This window comes from Protopterus annectens, chromosome 7.part0 (genome assembly GCF_019279795.1).
Source record: "Protopterus annectens isolate FY-2018-M chromosome 7.part0, PAN1.0, whole genome shotgun sequence".
In the NCBI taxonomy this organism is placed as follows: Eukaryota; Metazoa; Chordata; order Ceratodontiformes; family Protopteridae; genus Protopterus; species Protopterus annectens.
The window spans coordinates 681362313-681381861 of NC_056739.1; positions in this window are offsets into that span (position 1 = coordinate 681362313).

Here is a 19549-nt window from a genome sequence, read left to right on the forward strand (position 1 = left end):
GTGTTTGTTCTGTAAAATGCAAAATAAAACTTTCAAATGGAGTTCAAATCATCATAGAAGTAAATCAGTATGCACATTAGTGTTTATGGTAAATGGAGTAAAATAGCAAAGTAATGGATCACTGGAATGGCTGCAGGGGGAGGCTCCATTCGACCATGGCTTTGTGAGGGGAAAGGGCAGCAAACTTAGGCAGCCCCAGCTGAACTATACCTCCCAACTGTCCAGATTTTCAAAGAATGAATAGATTTTTTGCTTCTTATTTTTGGTTTGTTCCTCATAAAATGTGTGGTTTTCTGACAAATCATTTAGGAATTAAGTCACTAAATAATGACACACTAGTTTCAGACTTCATAACCTTTAGAAAAATGCATGCTAAAGTAAGACCTGTTCTATCAATGGTCCCAGTTTATACAAGAGCAATTTTTAGTACTGTTTATATGTTCCCCAGTATATTTGGCCTTGTCCAGATTTATTGCATTAACAGGTTGAGAGGTACATGCAAATAAATTGCTTTATAGAATAAGGCATAGCCAAACCTCTCAACTGTCCCTGATTTTGGCTCAAAATGTTGCTCTTCCCCAATGATCCCTCTGCAAAATAGCAATTTTGGAAGAAAACATGGAGGGTTTATAATTAAGAAATAACTGTAATAATCAGATTACTTTTATTTCAGAAATGCATGTAGATTATTTTATTTTGTCAGCTGCTCAAGTTAGCAGTACTAATATTAAAGTGTCCCTTCTTTGACAGGTTCCCGGCTGTATTGTGTTGCTATTTTATATTTTTACATCACATTTTTTGGTCCATTTTTCATAAAATTGTGGGTTTTTTTGGCAAATTAGTGACAAATAATTAAAGACTGAAGTTGGAAAATAATGACAGACATTTGAGTTTCAGATTTCACACCATTCAGAAAATTCATACTAATGCAAGGCCTCTATTAGCTTTCTAAGTTTATAAGAGCAATATTTTAAAAAGTGTCCTTATTTTTGGGCCTTTGTCCCATTTCTTTGTATGGCTTTTTCCAGATTTCTTGCTCTGAGGTTGAGAGGTATGACAAATGTGTCAGGGCCATCACAAGTCAGCCAGAGACATTTCAGACTGTGACATACTTGTTGCACCCCACTCCCTCATGTAGTGACTCTGGATGTGTCGAAGCAAGGCAAGGAGGAGTTATGCAGTGTAAATGTGCAGAAAATCCCACCCATCCAAGGTAGACACAAGTACTAGAGTGGCTTTTCATCTATCCTTGATTTTTACAGAATGGTCTGGTTTCTGTCATATTTTTTGTACTGTTGATTTATGCTTATTACTCAAAGTACTTGTTGCTCTGTGTTTAAGTAGCAATACTTTAATGACCATCAGGTAAGCTTGGCTGAGATTGCAAGATACAAGTAAGCTTTAATAAGCATACTGTTAAAGAACTGCCAACATTGAAAGCCTTTCTGTTGCCATGTAGAGAATACTTAACTAGATAATGTATAAGCCTTGGGTATTGAAATGCATATGCCAGTATTTGTAATAAAGGACAGAATTACATTATTTTAGGAGTCTCATTACACTTGAAGACTTCTAGTCATCTCTGCAGGCTTTACCCATAAACCGAATGCCAATCGTGTGGTCCATAACCTGTACAGTAATCCTTTTAAGCAATGTATCTTGAGCTTATTTCTTGTTTGCTTTTCATTTTTTACTTTGATCATGTTTTCCCCATGAAACAAGTAGATGTCAGGCAGCAGGTCTTTTTTTGGATAAGGAACATTTTTACAAGTGGGGGCATCAGCGATTTCTACTTTCAGCATGTTACTTGTTACTTTAATAAAGCTGAATATAAATTATAATTAGAACTGCAGTGTAAGAAGTGGTTTGAGTTGAGTGCTGCTTGTTTTTCTTATACTTGATTTTGACTGCATTCCATTAACATATTTAAAAAAAAGTAATTTATTTTTTCATGCCTCACAACCTTTTTTGTTTCCATCTAGATATTAAACTGTCATGCAGCCAATGCATTGAAATATTTTTATTCTTCTACACTTTATTTTGTCTTGACTGGACTCTCATAATGACGGTTTGGCACCCAGGGCACTATACTTAGTTTTTGTGGTTTGTTACTACAGGTGTGTGTGTATGGTAGGGAGTACCTCAGGCTTGAACCCTCTACCTTGTATGCAGGTGTTAAAGACCTGAATTCCCTACCCACCACCATTTGTAAAAACAAATTGCAGATTTTTGCCTCATATTTGATCTGATCTGTTCCTCATAATATATGTGGTTTGTAAACATTGCAATGCTTGATATTTGATGGTGCAGTGGTAGCATTGTTGCCTCACAGCTTCAGGTTCTCAGGTTTTATTTTTGGCTGGGTTGCCTTCTTTGTGGGGTCTGTATTTTCTCCCTGTGTTTGTGTGGGTTTGCGTTTGTGTCCTCCCATGTTACAAAGACATGTCTGCATTATTTCTTCCTGGGCCTCTGCTGAAACTTTTTTTTTTGTTCCAAGTCAGATTGTCCTGATTAACAAATGTTAAATAAAATTGACAGGCATTTGAATTTCAGACTTCAGGTTTCTGAATGTGTCATCCCTTGCATATTTGATGGTGCAGTGGTAGTATTGTTGCCTCACAGCTATAGGTTTTCTGGTTTGATTCTTGGCCGGGGTGCCTTCTGTGTGGAGTCTGTATCTCCTCCCTGTGTTTGTGTGGATTTGCTCTGGTGCCCTGTCATTTTACAAAGATGTGTCTGCAGTATTTCTCCCTGGGTCTCTGCTGAAAATTGTTTTTGTTCTGTCAGCAGTAAAATTGACAGGCATTTGAATTTCAGACTTCATGTTCTTCAGAAAATACATAGTAACACAACCATAACACAACCTTTTATTCTAGCAATTTTCTAAGTTTATAAGATGAATATTTGAAATTTGTCCCTATTTTTGGGACTGTATTCCCCCATTATTGGCTTTGTCCAGTTTTTTTTCTGCTAAGGTTGACAGCTATGGCAAGAACTGGATTCACTGAATATGTTTGAGGGCTGCATTCCCTTATTACTGGGTTTGTCCATGTGTTTTGTACTAAGAGGTTGACAACTATGATGAGAACTGAATTCACTAAATAATAGCCATTCTAGTTTCAGTCTTCCTCTCTTTTACAAAGCAGCTGATTTGGCGTAGTGGTATGTTGCTCTGACTGTTTTGCACAGGGACCTTGGCAGTAAAATGTATGGTGGTAACACAGCATTTTATTCTAGCAACTTTCCAAGATTATACAAGTAATGTTTAATGTGTCCCTAGTTTTTGGGCTTTTGATCCCCCCCCCCAATACATTTTGGCTTTTTCCAGTTTTTTTGTGCTGCGAAGTTGAGATGCAGTTGAGTATTGAGTGGATTTTACAAGGAGCTGAAAGCTGCAGGGGAACAGAAGTTTAGTGTTGCTTAAGTGAAGCTAGTTTGCCTTGTTAATAGCACAACAGGTTGTGTACTTGCTTTTGATGCAGAATGCTGTGGGTTCTACTCCCACAAGGGGTGGATGCTGCCATACTGAGAATGTTCTCCTTGGTGAAGATACTAACTATGAGTCTGTTATCAGTTTGCCATCCATTTCCTCTTGCAATATTACTAGCTTATTTTTTTAATGTAATATAGACAATTTATTCCTGAGGGGCAACAGACACTTTATTTTTCAATGAAACCATGAAATATAAAGGTGTTTGCTAGCAGTAACCTCTTTATTAGTTACAAATTTCTTTAATGTGGAATTATTTAGATGACTTTTACTTCTTCAGAGATTGTGCATATTTACTGATAATGGACTGTAGAATTGTGCATATTTAATGATAATGGACTGTAGAATTGTGCATATTTACTCATAATGGTGGACTGTAGAATTGTGCATATTTACTGATAATGGTGGACTGTAGAATTGTGCATATTTACCAATAATGGTGGACTGTGGAAGTCTGAGTAGATTTTTATGATAAATATTCTGAACTGGGCAGTTTTGCCATTATGGGTGCATGCATTTTGTTTCATTGCTTACTGGAAAAATTTTCAAAACAAATTTAAAAAGCCCTCTAACAACTGTACTGTATTGTACAAGGAATATAATTTAGTACAATGAAGAAGGTGTATCAAAGAGCACATGTATGTTTCATATGCAAGGGGGCTATGATTTGAAAACAGCCCAAAATTAATCTTTATCTGCCACTGGCAAAATGTATTTTCTTTGAATGTGGGTTTCAATGCTGTTTCAATGAATGGGAGTTTCAAGGGCAAATAAGTTTTCATTGTGAGACTGCATTGCTTTGTTTATCAGATGACTTAGTGTTTGTGCTGTAAAATACAAAATAAAGCTTTCAAATGAAGTCCAACTCATCATAGAAGTAAAGCAGTATGCACATTAGTGTTTATGGTAAATGGAGTGAAATAGCCAAGTAATGGTTCATTGGAATGGTGTAGAGGCTCCATTCAACCATGATTTTGTCAGGGGGGAAGGGCAGCAAACTCAGACAGGCCCAGCTGAACTATACCTCCCAAATGTCCAGATTTTCAAAGAATGAATAGATTTTTGCTTCTTATTTTTGGTTTGTTCTTCATAAAATTTGTAGTTTTCTGGCAAATCATTTAGGAATTAAGTCACTAAATAATGATAGACTGAGTTTCAGGCTTCATAACCTTCAGAAAAATGCATGCTAAAGTAAGAACTGTTATTCTATCAACTGTCTCAATTTATACAAGAGCAATTTTAAGTACTGTTTATATGTTCCCCAATATATTTGGCCTCGTTCAGATTTACTGCATTAACAGGTTGAGAAGTACATGCAAATAAATTGCTTTATAGAATTAGGCATAGCCAACCTCCCAACTGTCCGTGATTTTGGCTCAAAATGTTGCTCTTCCCCCTAATAATCCCTCCACAAAATAGCAATTTTGGAAGAAAACATGGAGGGTTTACAATTAAGAAATAACTGTAATAATCAAAGTTATAGATTACTTGAAATGCATGTAGATTCTTTTATTTTGTCAGCTGCTCAAGTTAGCAGTACTAATATTAAAGTGTCCCTTCTTTGACAGGTTCCCAGCTGTATTGTGTGGCTATTTTATATTTTTGCATCACATTTTTGGTCCATTTTTCATAAAATTGTGTTTTTTGGCAAATTAGTGACAAATCACTAAAGACTGAAGTTAGAAAACAATGACAGACATTTGAGTTTCAGATTTTATACCCTTCAGAAAATTCATACTAATGCAAGACCTATTCTATTATCTTTCTAAGTTTATTAGAGCAATATTTTAAAAAGTGTCCTTATTTAGGGCCTTTGTCCCACTTCTGTGTATGGCTTTGTCCAGATTACTTGCTCTGAGGTTGAGAGGTATGACAAATGTGTCATGGCCATCACAGTCAGCCAGAGACATTTCAAATTGTGACAGACTTGTTGCACCTCACTCCTCCATGTAGTGACTCTGGATGTGTCCAAGCAAGGCAAGGAGAAGTTATGCAGTGTAAATGTGCAGTGTGTCCCCCCATCCAAGGTAGACACAAGTACTACAGTGGCTTTTCATCTGTCCTTGATTTTGCAGAATGGTTTTGTTTCTGTCATATTTTTGTACTGCTGATTTATGCTTATTACTCAGATTTATGCTTATTACTCAGAAAGTGCCTGTTGCTCTGTGTTTAAGTAGCAATGCTTTAATGACCATAAGGTAAGCTTGTCTGAGATCGCAAGATGCAAGTAAGCTTTAATAAGCATACTGTTAAAGAATTGCCAATATTGAAAGCATTTCTGTTGTTGCTATGCAGAGAATACTTGACTAGATAATGTATAAGCCTTGGGTATTAAAGGACAGGATTCCATTATTTTAAAAAGCTCATTACACTTGTTGGAGACTTCCAGTCATCTCTACAGACTTTACCCGTAAACTAAACAGAATGCCAATCATGTGTGGTCCATAACCTGTACAGTAATCCTTTAAGCAATGTATCTTGAGCTTGTTTCTTGTTTGCTTTTCAGTTTTTACTTTGATCATGTTTTCCCCATGAAACAAGTAGATAGTTGTCAGGCAGCATGTCTTTTTTGGATAAGAAACAATTTTACAAGTGGGGGCATCACAGAGATTTCTACTTTCAACATGTTACTTGGTACTTTAATAAAGCTGAATATAAATTATAATTAGAACTGCAGTGTAAGGAGAAGTGGTTTGAGTTGAGTGCTTCTTGTTTTTCTTATACTTGATTTGAAATGGCATTCCAGTAATGTATTTAAAAAGTAATTTATTTTTTCATGCCTCACAACCTTTTGTTTTCATCTAGATATTAAGCAAGCTGTCATGCAGCCAATGCATTGAAATTTTTTTATTCTTCTACACTTATTTTTGTCTTGATTGGACTCTCATAATGATGGTTTGGCACCCAGGGCAGCGTATTTAATTAAAGTTAGTTTTTCTGGTTTTGAGCATAGCTCCTCCCCTTTCTAGTTGGCCACACCCCTTCCCTTGACCCCACCCATTCAGCTGTCTCCTGCAGCCCCCGTTTGATTTGAAGTCACCAGCCGTCACTGGAAATAACACAGCCTAAGGTAATGTGACAAAAGAAGATGTCATATTAGCAAACCAAGGGAAGTCCTGTCTGTTGCACTTGCCATGGGTATGGTGTGTCCTGCCAACTGTCCATGTACTACAAGATGTGTCCCACATTCCACATTTGATAAGGTGGGAACTCTACTCTGTGTTGCCTATGTGTGTACAATATGTAGACATGTGTAGGCCCTCTGAGTAGCTGCCACCTCCAATGACCCACATGTATTTAGGCATGAATGGTAACTGCCACCATCCACATATGTATGTACCGCCTAAGGCTGTGGCAACTGTAAGTAGTGTGCTGTCTGTCAGTGACCCACAAATTGATGTTAACACACTGCAATGGGGTCATACAACAGGTATGGAATGTTGCCAAGGTCCTGGCCTCAAGCTGAATGAGGAAAACAGTACCTTCATGCCATACAGCGAGGACATGGCTCCACTATTTCCCACATCAATGGCAACCCCATAAACTACATTGACAGACCTGGGTACTCAGGTTGATAACACTGTTGCATTCAGCCATCAAGTGGCAGTGGTCAGAAAAATCTTGTACATGGTTCACCACATAGGTAAAGGGACTGCATCCAGACAAAAGGTGGGCATTACCACTGTATAGTCCTCAGTCAGTACAACAATACATTATCATCATGGCTGGCCTGGTATGTACCTATGCAGACATCTGCAGCAACTGGAAAGGCTATGTTAACACCTACAAAGGTTATCCATGGCCTTCAATGCCTGTTCCATGCAGACAGCCTCTAATCAGTAGTGCCCCACTTGGTATCAGACAGGTCGTCCAGAGGTGGGTTGTGGCATGCCTGGATGGCAATGTTGTGCTCAACCCTTTAACAGCTGCCCCATATATATGTTAGTCTAACTTTGTACACATTACTGGCATGACAGGCCTGAATCACATATGCAACAACAAAAAAACCTGCTGGATTGACAGGTTTGTCTCCCAGAGGCTGCCCTGTCTCAGGAATTCACTTCCCATACATGTCAGAGCACCATGCAGAACCTCAGCAAGTGCAGCCATAATGAGTGGATGGGAAAACAAACATCTGTCTCAGGGGTCCAGCCTGTGTCCATCAATGCCAGGAACAAAAGGTGTTGATTGATGATTCTGCTGGGGATAAAGTAATAGCTAGGCTTGTAAGGGACCCAGGGCCAGTACTCTAGCAACCATCTATGGACCTATGAACCTGCGATCCTACTGAACTCCCAGGTGACATGTATCAAGTGTAGCATGCTGCGTCAAGGGGTATACATGCAAGATTACGCCATCTACCCCCATTGTCCCTCACACACTGTTCCACGCATACACATCTAGGTAAACATGCACATATACAGCCATACCTTGGTGAGGAAAAAGTCTCTGCATTGCCACTACACCATCGTGAGCTTCTATAACGGCAGCAGGTCCCCACGACTAAGGTACTCAGACACTGGGAACAGAAGCAGAATAAGGTTTGCCAGACAACAGTCAGTCAGCACTACTAACAGCAATAAAGAATCATGGCAGAAAGGTACATACATTCTGATATGTACACATGACAATTTCCAGCAGACAGCACCTTACAGTTCATAACACTACTGCACTACAAACCACCATTAACTGTAATATATTCACCCTGTGCATCAGAAACATATTAGCATGTCCTTGCATCGATGGCATGGATAACAGGGATGTGGCACAGGTATCATCATATGCACAGGGTGTGGTGTGGTGTGGGGTTGCCAAAGGCCTAGGCTGTACCATATAGTTGACATCATGTGTGTGTGTGTGTCTGGAAGGATGATGGGCTAAGTAGAGGAGCTGTGTGCGTATGTTGGTGACCTGCATGTAACAGTGATGTGTAAGTGTGTGCATGCACGCAGTCAAGCCATGTGCTAGCCCTACACAAGAGTATGTTGGAAAGCCATGGAGTGTACATGGCAGATTGTACAGTTCACTGTCTCTGGCCACAAACATGGCAACTGGTTCTGCCAGGAGTGGTACTGGCATCACCATGCCCAGGGCCAGATGTGGTACTACTTGCTGATGATGACCAGTGCCTGCTGGGTTTGTGTCACTCACGGGAGTGCCCAGGACCATGTGCCCATGGCCTGCCATGTTATGTTATGGACAGCACCCTCCCTTCGGTAGTGCTGGTGGTACTGCTACTATGGGAGTGTGATTGTGCATGGCCACGTGGGCTCTCAGCTAATGTTGTTGCTGACCTACATCCATGTGTCTGGTGCCCTACTCCCACCATATATTCCAGCACAGACACTGCATGGTTGAGGGATGACAATTTCTCACTCCACCATCTATCCATTACATCAGTGAAATGACGTAAGGCATCACCAATGCTGTGGAGGGAGCCATGCATGCCTTGCAGTGTGGCATCCATGAGCCAAAGCATCTGTCTGGTGTACCATTCACAATATGCCTATGCCTCCATGAGAGACCGAAGCATGCATTGGGTGACACGTGTTGTGACACCTCTGACAGGTGCTGGATGGGCAGCAGTCCTCCTTTGATCTGCCTGTGTGTGACCTCACCAGCTCACCGGCTATGGCTAGTGTCTACAGTCACAGATGCCATATTCACCACACTCCCCTGTTTGATGCCACCACCCTCTGACTGTCTAATATCTGTGGCTACTGGGGACTGGGTATGTGTGGGCATACTGACTATGTGCAGGGACACTGGGGGAGGAAGTGGGATGTCAATCAATGGGACAGAGTCAGCCCTCAACAACCCCACCTGTGCCACTCAATGGCCACCATCATCATCATCAAGGTCTAATGACACACTAACATCGGGTTGTGAGGGCGACACACTCCAACCCCCCCATGGTCACCTATGAGGTGAAGACAACATGACTACATTAATTCCTGCACTATAATGTTTGCTGATCCACACGCACACACACACACACACACACACACACACACACACACACACACACACACACACACACACACACACACACACACACACACACACACACACACACACACACGAGGTGCGACAAAGGCATTATACAGACCACATCTTCTGATTGATGCCATGCACAGCACACAGTCAGACCACAACTAACACACTCTGGACAGGCCCTCAACAGCATCCAGTGCAGCTGCATCCAGTTAATGTTGCTAGTACTATACACCTGTGAGATACGTTATGAGTCAGAGTATGCAATGGACCTTCACCTAAAACAGTACACCTGGTTACACAATAGTAATGGACCCCTGTATAGCAGACTGGCTACACCTTTACAAAAATATGTGTTAATATGTTACAGCTCCTGCAAATATACTACTTTGATTACTGAAGTGATGCACTGCAGTGAACCCCACCACAAGTGAATATGCATATATTGCAATATGGCTAAGGTTACCAGTAGTGTCCATGGCAAACTGGCAGCCCTTAACATGCCTAGGTTACAGATGAGCCATAACAAGACAGTTACACACTCACCGGCTACAGGACAATGGTCTCAGCTGCACCTATGGATTTGTGGGGGAGAGGTATTGTCAGCAGACACACATGTGGGATTGGTACAGGATAATATGTGCATTTATCAACATATAAAGTACAAACTGTGATACTACCCAAATTGTTGACATTCACAATATATGTGTACACGTGCATTAAAAAACCCTACCCATAAATGCAGATTGACCTGACATATCTGTACAAGTATGCAGAGGCTACCACTATGAATGCTACAGTATTAATGTGATGACCACTGGAGGCTTACCTGGATGCTCCTCAGCTGTGGAATCTTTGCCACCCACCTCCATGACATATGTTGTGACAGTTTCTTTTGAGCTGGAGGCTGAACCCAGGTTTGTCAGGAGCTTCTCTGTGGCTGAGAGTGGAGGGTTAGTAGCAGGCCCTCCCCTGGTGCCAGCACAGTCCCTGGCCAGAGCTGTGGCCCTTTGTCATGCACGATGTACTATATCTGTAACATGGTGTTGGAACTGTTCACAGCTCCTGTCCTGGTAGCCCACATCATTTGCCATTGCTACGAGGTCTGCCCACAGTGCAGCGTATTCTTGCTGGTTATGGTGAGTCCTTGTCAACAGCACCCAGTGATGGAGTCTCAGGGCATCAATAATGGCACCGGTCGCAGCTTCTGAGAAAGCTGGATTGTGACATCTGTACATCCCACCTGAAAGATATGAAGAGGGGAACACATCACAGGACCGATTACATTGCTCAGCATTATGTACGCACCCTGAACATCCACATTTGCCACCACTATCCACAGCTAACTCCGACATCATGCCCCGCTATCTGTCCCACAGTATGTATGTGGCTATCAGCAACATAGTGGCAATACATTATGCATTGCCCTCCTGATCCTGATGTTTCATGCTACTTGCTGTACATGCTATGAGGTGTTCAAATGCATTTACCTGTTGCACCTATTACTCCTTGTTCATAGCCTGTCTACATGGTATACTGTGGTGTCAGCCTCCTACTGTTGTAGTAAGCACCTGGACTGTAGGCCCATGCCTCTGGTCTCCCTGGTCTTCCTCCCTCAGATTCTGGTCTATATGGCTGGAAAATGTACCACAGTGTGGTTGACATGGGCATCCTGGCACAGTGTAGCAACTGCCTCATGCGCACAGACAACCATCTACAAACACCACCAAGGAACACAATTTGTGAGAGATGCAATGGGATTAGTAACCTACACTCCATGCTCTCTTCCTGTCAAGGCCGCATATCTGGCACTGAACAGATTGTCATCATAATCAGCACACCTCACACACCACCTACATCTACACAATACACACTGACATATGCATAGGTCTGCAGCATACACATCCACTAACAAAGGAGACATCCAAAGCAAATATATACATGAACTCCACAGCCCTCAACAGCATATATCACACATAGCCACACACCTGTGCCCCATAGCCACAAAGATTTCACCATAAATAACACATATTAGTCATACGAGACCCCATTGTGAGACACACAGATGTGCCTCTCACAAGGCTGTATATGCGGAAGGTCACAGTTACTTGTCAGTGAGGTGCCAGAATCTGCCATATTACATACACCATACACACTGCTGTCTTTAAACAACAGGTACTGCCATGAGTGTCAAAGTCCATAATGGCGTGCCTGACCTGACACATACCTCCCTGGAATGCGTGCAGTCTGACATTATTAAGCACGTTGATTATGTGTCCCAGACAGGTATGTCCCTAGGCTTTTGCAGCATTTCACTGTCACTCAGAGTGATGCCGCAATTCAATCAGGAAGTGATTGTCCTTAACAATTGGCTTGTGATCCTGTGCTATTTCAGGGGAATCCAGTACCTGAGAGCCTGGGATGATATGATCAACAGACCACTATGCTTTGCCAGAGATGGCCTCCATCTGTCTTAACTGCCTTTCATGCATCCGACAATGGTTCTTGCCCCCTTCATAGTTCCTTTATTAGGAGACACAGTGAGATTAACACTACCAACATACAACTGTGAACACATCACACATTGAAGGTCATGCTGCTAAATGCTAGGAGTCTAAACATGAATGTAACATGAATGTAAGCATTCATAACCCTGCACAGTCACAGACACATGGTTCAAAGCTGCAGAGAGCACCCCACCCTTACATGGTCACCCATCCTATCATACAGTCAGATCCCAAAGTGTTGGCACTAAAGCCATGGGACATGGGGTGTCACTATATATGAAAGATATACATACATCCAGGCTATACATGCAGCAAGATGCACAGAGGACACTGCATGGGCAGTTCACCATTGCCAAGATACCTATCCACATCATAGCTATTACCCAGCCCCCACATGTGACCAGGAAGTCCATTCTGTTTATATGGACCTGATCAACCATATCAGGATTCGAGTCCATCCCCTGATCCTGGATTACTTGAACAACCCTAACATGCATTGAAAGACGTACTCATGTCAGCACACAAATGACGAGAGATCCATCAACAGTGGCAATGCAAACACCTGGGAGCAGATAGGTGCTATCCCACTAGAACTGAAGGTCTGTTGGAGTTGATATTAGATAAAACGTGTAACCAGTGCGGCATCCTGACAGTGTCATCCTCCGTGGTGAAAGCAACCATAATTGGGTCACGTTTGCAGTCACCATCTCCCACAATACCCATCTAGCTAGGGTCAGACATACATACAACTCCAAAGTTGAATATAGCCTCTTGAGGGATGGTATACACAGCTTTGCAACCCCCTCCCCATCTGTAGGAACTGTCACCAATATCACAAATACACAAAAGCACTATACGTGCATTTGTATAGATGCATGGAATCAGCTATACCTGATAGGACTACATCATCCTTTGCAAGGATACGTACACCTGTCTGGTGGACATCTGCAATAAATAGTGTCTATAACTGGGATGACATAATGCTGTTTGATACCAATTAGGGGCAGGTGCCAATTTGACGCAATGTCACCTTAGCCTGAACTAGCAAATAATATCACTACTGGAATCCTGCAAAGCAAACCCCCAGCCCACATTTATGACATCCATCACAGACAGTCATCTTCCCTTCTTCACATATGTCTGCAACATCACAGGAAGCACTCAGATCTGCTCAGTAGTGTACACCAAATATACAAGTGCTGTAGGTATACCATACATGATGCCTGACAGATTCAGTGTAAGCTTCACCCCCTGTCCCCCATCAGTACATCAGGACATCCCCAGTACCTGCCCACTTCCTTTTTTATGAAGGGAACAGGTTACCACTCCGACCTCAAAGTCATGGTATACAGCTACCATGCGAGCCTATCACATCAGAGGATGCATCCTACATGATCCCAAGCATGACCTTGCAGCACCATATGGCTTTGTATTCCACTAAGGCCTGACTACCGCCTTTGTCCCAGCCAAGTGAAGGACACCCAGTGTCACCCCTTTACACTAAGGTGGGGCGTCCACCAATCTGGCACATTAGAGATCCATCAACCTAAGTAGCAGATCTGCAAGGCCATGACACAGTTTATAGTGAAACTCATTAACAAGGGCACTGGTGACCTCCACACACTCCATCACACACAGTTAGGCTTTGTCAACGCAGGGATCATATCTGTTACAATTGGTTGACTCTTTGACACAGTCACCAAAGCTATGGATGGTAGATGACAGTGCACACTGCCTACCTAGACCTGGCCAAAGACATTAACAGTATTCCCCACTTGGCCATAATAGATATACGCTCCCACCTAGGGATCAGTTCATATGTCAGCAGATGGGTAGCACACTGGCACACTGACAGGACCCACCTAGTCCACATAGGGGAATACCCTCTAGTGGTAGATCCATAACTAGTGGTGTAACCTGCTGTTCTGTGTTTGGCCCTCTGTTATGTTCAATGTACTCTTCTGAGGTGCAGTGCATAGCCATTGGGCTATAGCCGACTATGTTAGCAGGCAACTGCATGCTGGATACTGTCACTGGATTCCTTAGTGCTGTGGACATCTGCCAAGAGAGTCTCACACAGACACATCACTGGTGCCAGAACCATGGCCTCAGAGTGCATACCATGACATGCAGCATCACCCCCTTTGGGGAGAGTGATGTCCCCACATATTATCACAGTACTAACAACATCCTAATCATGCAATCAGGCAAGAGGGTTATGTGCACACAGATTGATGACAACATGACATTTCCCCACCATGTTGCTTCTGTTGTAAGGAGAACCTTCTATATGGCCTACCTCATACATAATGGTATGTCATCCAGGGACATGGGGGTCACAACATCCCTGTATTCCCCCCAATAAAGACTGTTATTGAGTATAATGCCCTTGTGTTCATTTACTTGGCAAAGCACATGCAGCAGCCATGGAGATCACTGAGGTTCTCCAGCAGGGAATACCATGGCCTCACACATCTACTATACACAGATTAGTCCATCCCTCTACCCAGTTTCAGACAGACTCCTCAGAAGTGACCTCTGTCTGACATACTAGTCGATCATGGACTTCACCATGATGGGACTGCTGCATAAATGCAAGTCATACTCCACACTATTAACCCACACATGCACCCTCAACCTGGTGTCAAATCAACAGGACGTGTTGGCGGGTGACATGTGTGCCCCACACACTCACCCAGATGTGGAATGGACACCCTGCCCACATCAGCCAGGGTAGCTATTTACACCTTTTTAAGTGAGAACTGGATAACTGGATGGTTAACAGGACATACACACTTGGGATACCACCTGTGTCCCTGTTGGACTGGGGCATCAGGTGCTGACTTGCATACACATGGGCTAAAGTCTGGGATAGGCTTGTGAGGGCCTCAGGGCCAATAGCCTATTAACCTTGTAAGATCCTAGGTGTACCAGTTATGGCCCTGTGTGCTGTGACAGTCTGTGTTGTTATGTGTCCACTCGCATTACTGCCATCTACTGTGGTGTGTCCCCTATGGGCGACATACCAGTACCATGTCATACATCCACCATCTGACAAATAGGTGAGTGGTTCCATGGGTATATGGGGACAGTCCAGCAACATCTGTGTGACACAATTACAGAGAACACTGCAGACGTGTTGTAGGGTATCCTCCCTGTGGGTGTCCAACATTCTCAGTACACAGATGTTTGCAGAATGTGTAAGTGTGCCTGATATATGTGGACCAACTTTCAGACAAATGTGGATGTCTAGAAACCAGTAGGACAATATATAACAGTTGTTACCAGACTGTGGGGAATCTGGCTGTCACACACCAGACACCTCAGAAAACAGTTATGGTACCTTAATATATGGTACTGTATTCATCCCCTCATGTTACATCCTCAATATGTACACTCAGTTGCTGAGGTGGAGCCTGTCTCTCCCCACTACTACAGGCTATAACCTGCTGTCCTGTTGTAAGGGGTCAACAAGTATGCTAGCCATAGCTCTCAGGTGATGATATACAGGTGATGAGTACACAGTGACCTAGCCAGAGTACATCAGGAACAGTCAGGGACACCTGGACAATGTTGAACTATGTGTGGGTGACATTCACAGAGTGAGAGGAGCAGACTGACAGTACATCATGTGACATGGCAGTTGTATCCACCACTTCTGACTGTCACTATTGTCTAATACATAATCCAGTGCCATTCATACATGAGCTGTCCATTGCTGGGGGGACTCAGAGGCCAGAGCTGTGATATATGTCACAGCGGAAGAGCCAAAAGGGATGCCTGTAGCTGCTGAGGAGCTGACTAACAGCAACACGTAATTCGAAGATATTTACTACAGACCTCTATTGTTGTAATTCCTACTTCCCATGCCTGCATTCCACAACTGCATCATATTAAATGGGGAATACTGTTACATACCTGGTATAGTGCTGTACTCCTTTATGTGCAGAAATCTTGTGGTAGAATGTTGGGATAGTGCAGTCTGTCATCATAGAGAAAGTCACAGACCTGTGTACCATAGGCAGCAGCTTGCCTTTTGTAGGTTATGCTCATGAACAGCTGAATGCCTGTGCACCAATCTGTTGCTCAGACTTGCTAATTGCTTTCAGAACATATGGGTTGCATTTTCATTAGACAAAGTCATTGGCACACAGTGCTGTATTTGAAGCCTTCATTTAGGCCTTTACACTTTCCCTGGCCTGTGAGAAGGACATTATCGGGGTGTGGGGACTACAGCATCACAGAGGGTAGGTTGAAATACTGTCCAATATTTGGATTTCTGTGATATGTACACAGTTTTGCATGCTATGTGTGGCCATTGTGAACAGACTTTCTGATTATGTAGCAGTTTACTGTTTTACAATGTCAGTTGAGGTCAGTAAAGAAATAAATGACTCCAAGCCACAAGTGAGGTAAAGTTAGCGCTTTTGTTTACTTAATTTAGCAAACTTCTTCAGACAAACAAGTAAAACAAATCACTTAAATAGGCAACCATCAATGACATCATCAAATATGAGTCTACAATCCACCCTCATTTAAAGCTAAATACGCAAATTTGTATAAAAAATTAAACACATTTATATATAAAAACATAATATGCAAAAACACAAAATACACAAAATACATTTCCAAAGCACCATCGGATATGAAAAATTTGTAAAATAAAAACAACATAGGAAAATATATATGTATATTAAATAATGTAAACATATATATATATATATATATATATATATATATATATATATATATATATATATAAATAAATATATAATCACACATTTATACATATGTGCACAAAATTATATATATGTGTGTGTGTGTATCACACTCCATCCATACAAACATACATACATTCACACAGTACAATACAATATAAAGAACAAAATACACGATTAGATGGGGGCCCCATATTACCTAGCCAAAGATTTCAGATTGAGAATACATTTAATGGATAGAATATCACTGAGTCCCAGGGAGGTGCATGTGCATTAAGTCTAAGCTGCCAGGCTAATTCTTTCTCATCAAGTCTCAATGATAATGCCCCCCCCACCCCACCACCATCCAAGCCAACCTTATCTATAGCCATAAACAAAATTTCATGGGCAGGGTTAATTTTCACATGCCTAGCCAGGGCATTATTTAAATTCAGTTTCCCAATACTATACACATGGTCATAGAGCCTATTTTTCAGGGCTTTCTCAGTCCTAACAATATAAAATGCTGGACAATTTTGGCAAGTACCCAAGTAAACAACCCCCTTTGAATCACAATTAAACCTTTCTTTGACATAATAATGTTGGTTATGTACCATGAAGGTATTAGCAGTTTTAATATGTTTACAAAAATGGCAACATCCACATTTAAACATAGCAGGATGAGGGGAATGGTGGAAGGACATACAGCCTTCCACTATTCCTTTCAAATTCCAGCCCTTACTAAAAACCACCTTCGGCTCATCCCCCAATCTATCTCTAATGGTTGTAGCCTCATGTAAGAAACACCAATTCTTAATTAAAATAGATCTAATTAGGGGTACATCCAATGAAAAAGAAGTAATAAACCCAAGGTTAATACCGACACCCACCTGTGATCGTGGGGACCTCACATTCACTGAGACATCAGCTAAAGTAGATGAAGTGACTGGGATGGTATGCCCCTCATGAGGAATCAAAGGATCCTCCCCTGGTTGGCTGACAATACAACCAGGAAAATTTGGTAATGTCTCACCTACATGTCGTTGATGTCCACCCTGGGCCCGAAACAGAAGTGGTCTAAAGAACCCATCATTCCTTTTCGTATGCACCTCTCTAATCAACTGGTTAAAAAGTCCCTTTGGGTAACCCCTGTTGATGAACATATTCTTCAAAAGGTTACACTCAACCTGGAAATCAGAATCAAGGGACACCATTCTGGCTGCCCTAACTAGTTGACCCTTGACAACAGCCCTTTTCTGATAAAAGGGGTGGGAACTGGTGTAGTGTAGGAAAGCATTGGAATAGGTAGATTTCCTAAAAATATTAGAAAGAAATCTCCCATTAGATCTATCATTAATAAGTTCAACATCCAAGTAAGCTATTTTATCATTTTGGAAATCTCAAGTGAACTCCAGAAAATGGTTTATTATTTTTATCATTTGAAAAGATGACAAGCCCATGGCATCAGCCTTTGTTGAGCATATCATGACATTTACCAATTTTCTGGAGTTCACTTGGGATTTCCAAAATGATAAAATAGCTTACTTGGACATTAAACTTATTAATGATAGATCTAATGGGAGAATGGTGTCCCTTGATTCTGAGTTTCAGGTTGAGGTCATGAGGGGCATACCATCCCAGTCAATTCAGCTACTTTAGCTGATGTCTCAGTGAATGTGAGGTCCACATGATCACAGGTGGGTGTCGGTATTAACCTTGGGTTTATTACTACTTTTTCATTGGATGCACCCATAATTAGATCTATTTTAATTAAGAATTGGTGTTTCTTACATGAGGATACAACCATTAGAGATAGAGTGGGGGATGAGCCCAAGGTGGTTTTTAAGAAGGGCTGGAATTTGAAAGCAATAGTGGAAGGCTGTATGTCCTTCCACCATTCCCCTCATTCTGGTATGTTTAAATGTGGATGTTGCCATTTTTGTAAACATATTAAAACTGCTAATACATTCATGGTACATAACCAACATTATTCTGTCAAAGAAAGGTTTAATTGTGATTCAAAGGGTGTTGTTTACTTGGGTACTTGCCAAAACTGTCCAGCATTTTATATCGGTAGGACAGAGATACCCCTGAAAAATAGGATCTATGAACATGTCCACAAAGAAAAACAGCAAGCAGGCCAGGAACAGCTGCCCAGTAGAGCCGACCACACGATAAGGACAAACCAAGGAAAAAGAACACCTCCAGCAACGAACTCCACTTGCACCTTTATTTTTAACGTCACAAAATACTAAAACGTTTTCGTCGACAATGCAACTTCCTCAGATGAAGACAATCAATGTGTCCCTGCTATTTATACACAGATAGTAAATGAATTGATGTAATAATTGAATAATTGACCACAAAGCTTTGCTTTTTTTAAAAGGGACCACTACAAAATACTGCTTTGTACTACCAGTTACATGTAAAAAGATGTTTCAAACAACATACTGGATCCTGTAATAAAAACCAAAACCCATGTTACAATATAAGTCACAATTAATGTAAATATAATACCAATAAATGTGTTAAATCACAATGGACAAAAAACAAAAACTGCTACATTCATACCTTAAACACAGATGTTGCACCATCTTACAATAAGAGGTTTAAAATTATATAAAATTGAATATAGGTAGTCATTGTCTGTAAATGAATCCTATGAAGATCCACATTCAATACCCATTAAAAGTCCAATATTTAAAAATTATTAAAAAATAAAATATTTAAATACATGGACGTGATAGAAATATATCAAGTCCTACAACTGGTCTGCCCTTAATTTTAAGTATGGCATGATAGAGATGGATTCATTCAGGCCTGGAAATTTATTGGCTTGCAACAAAATCTGCCAGTGCGTT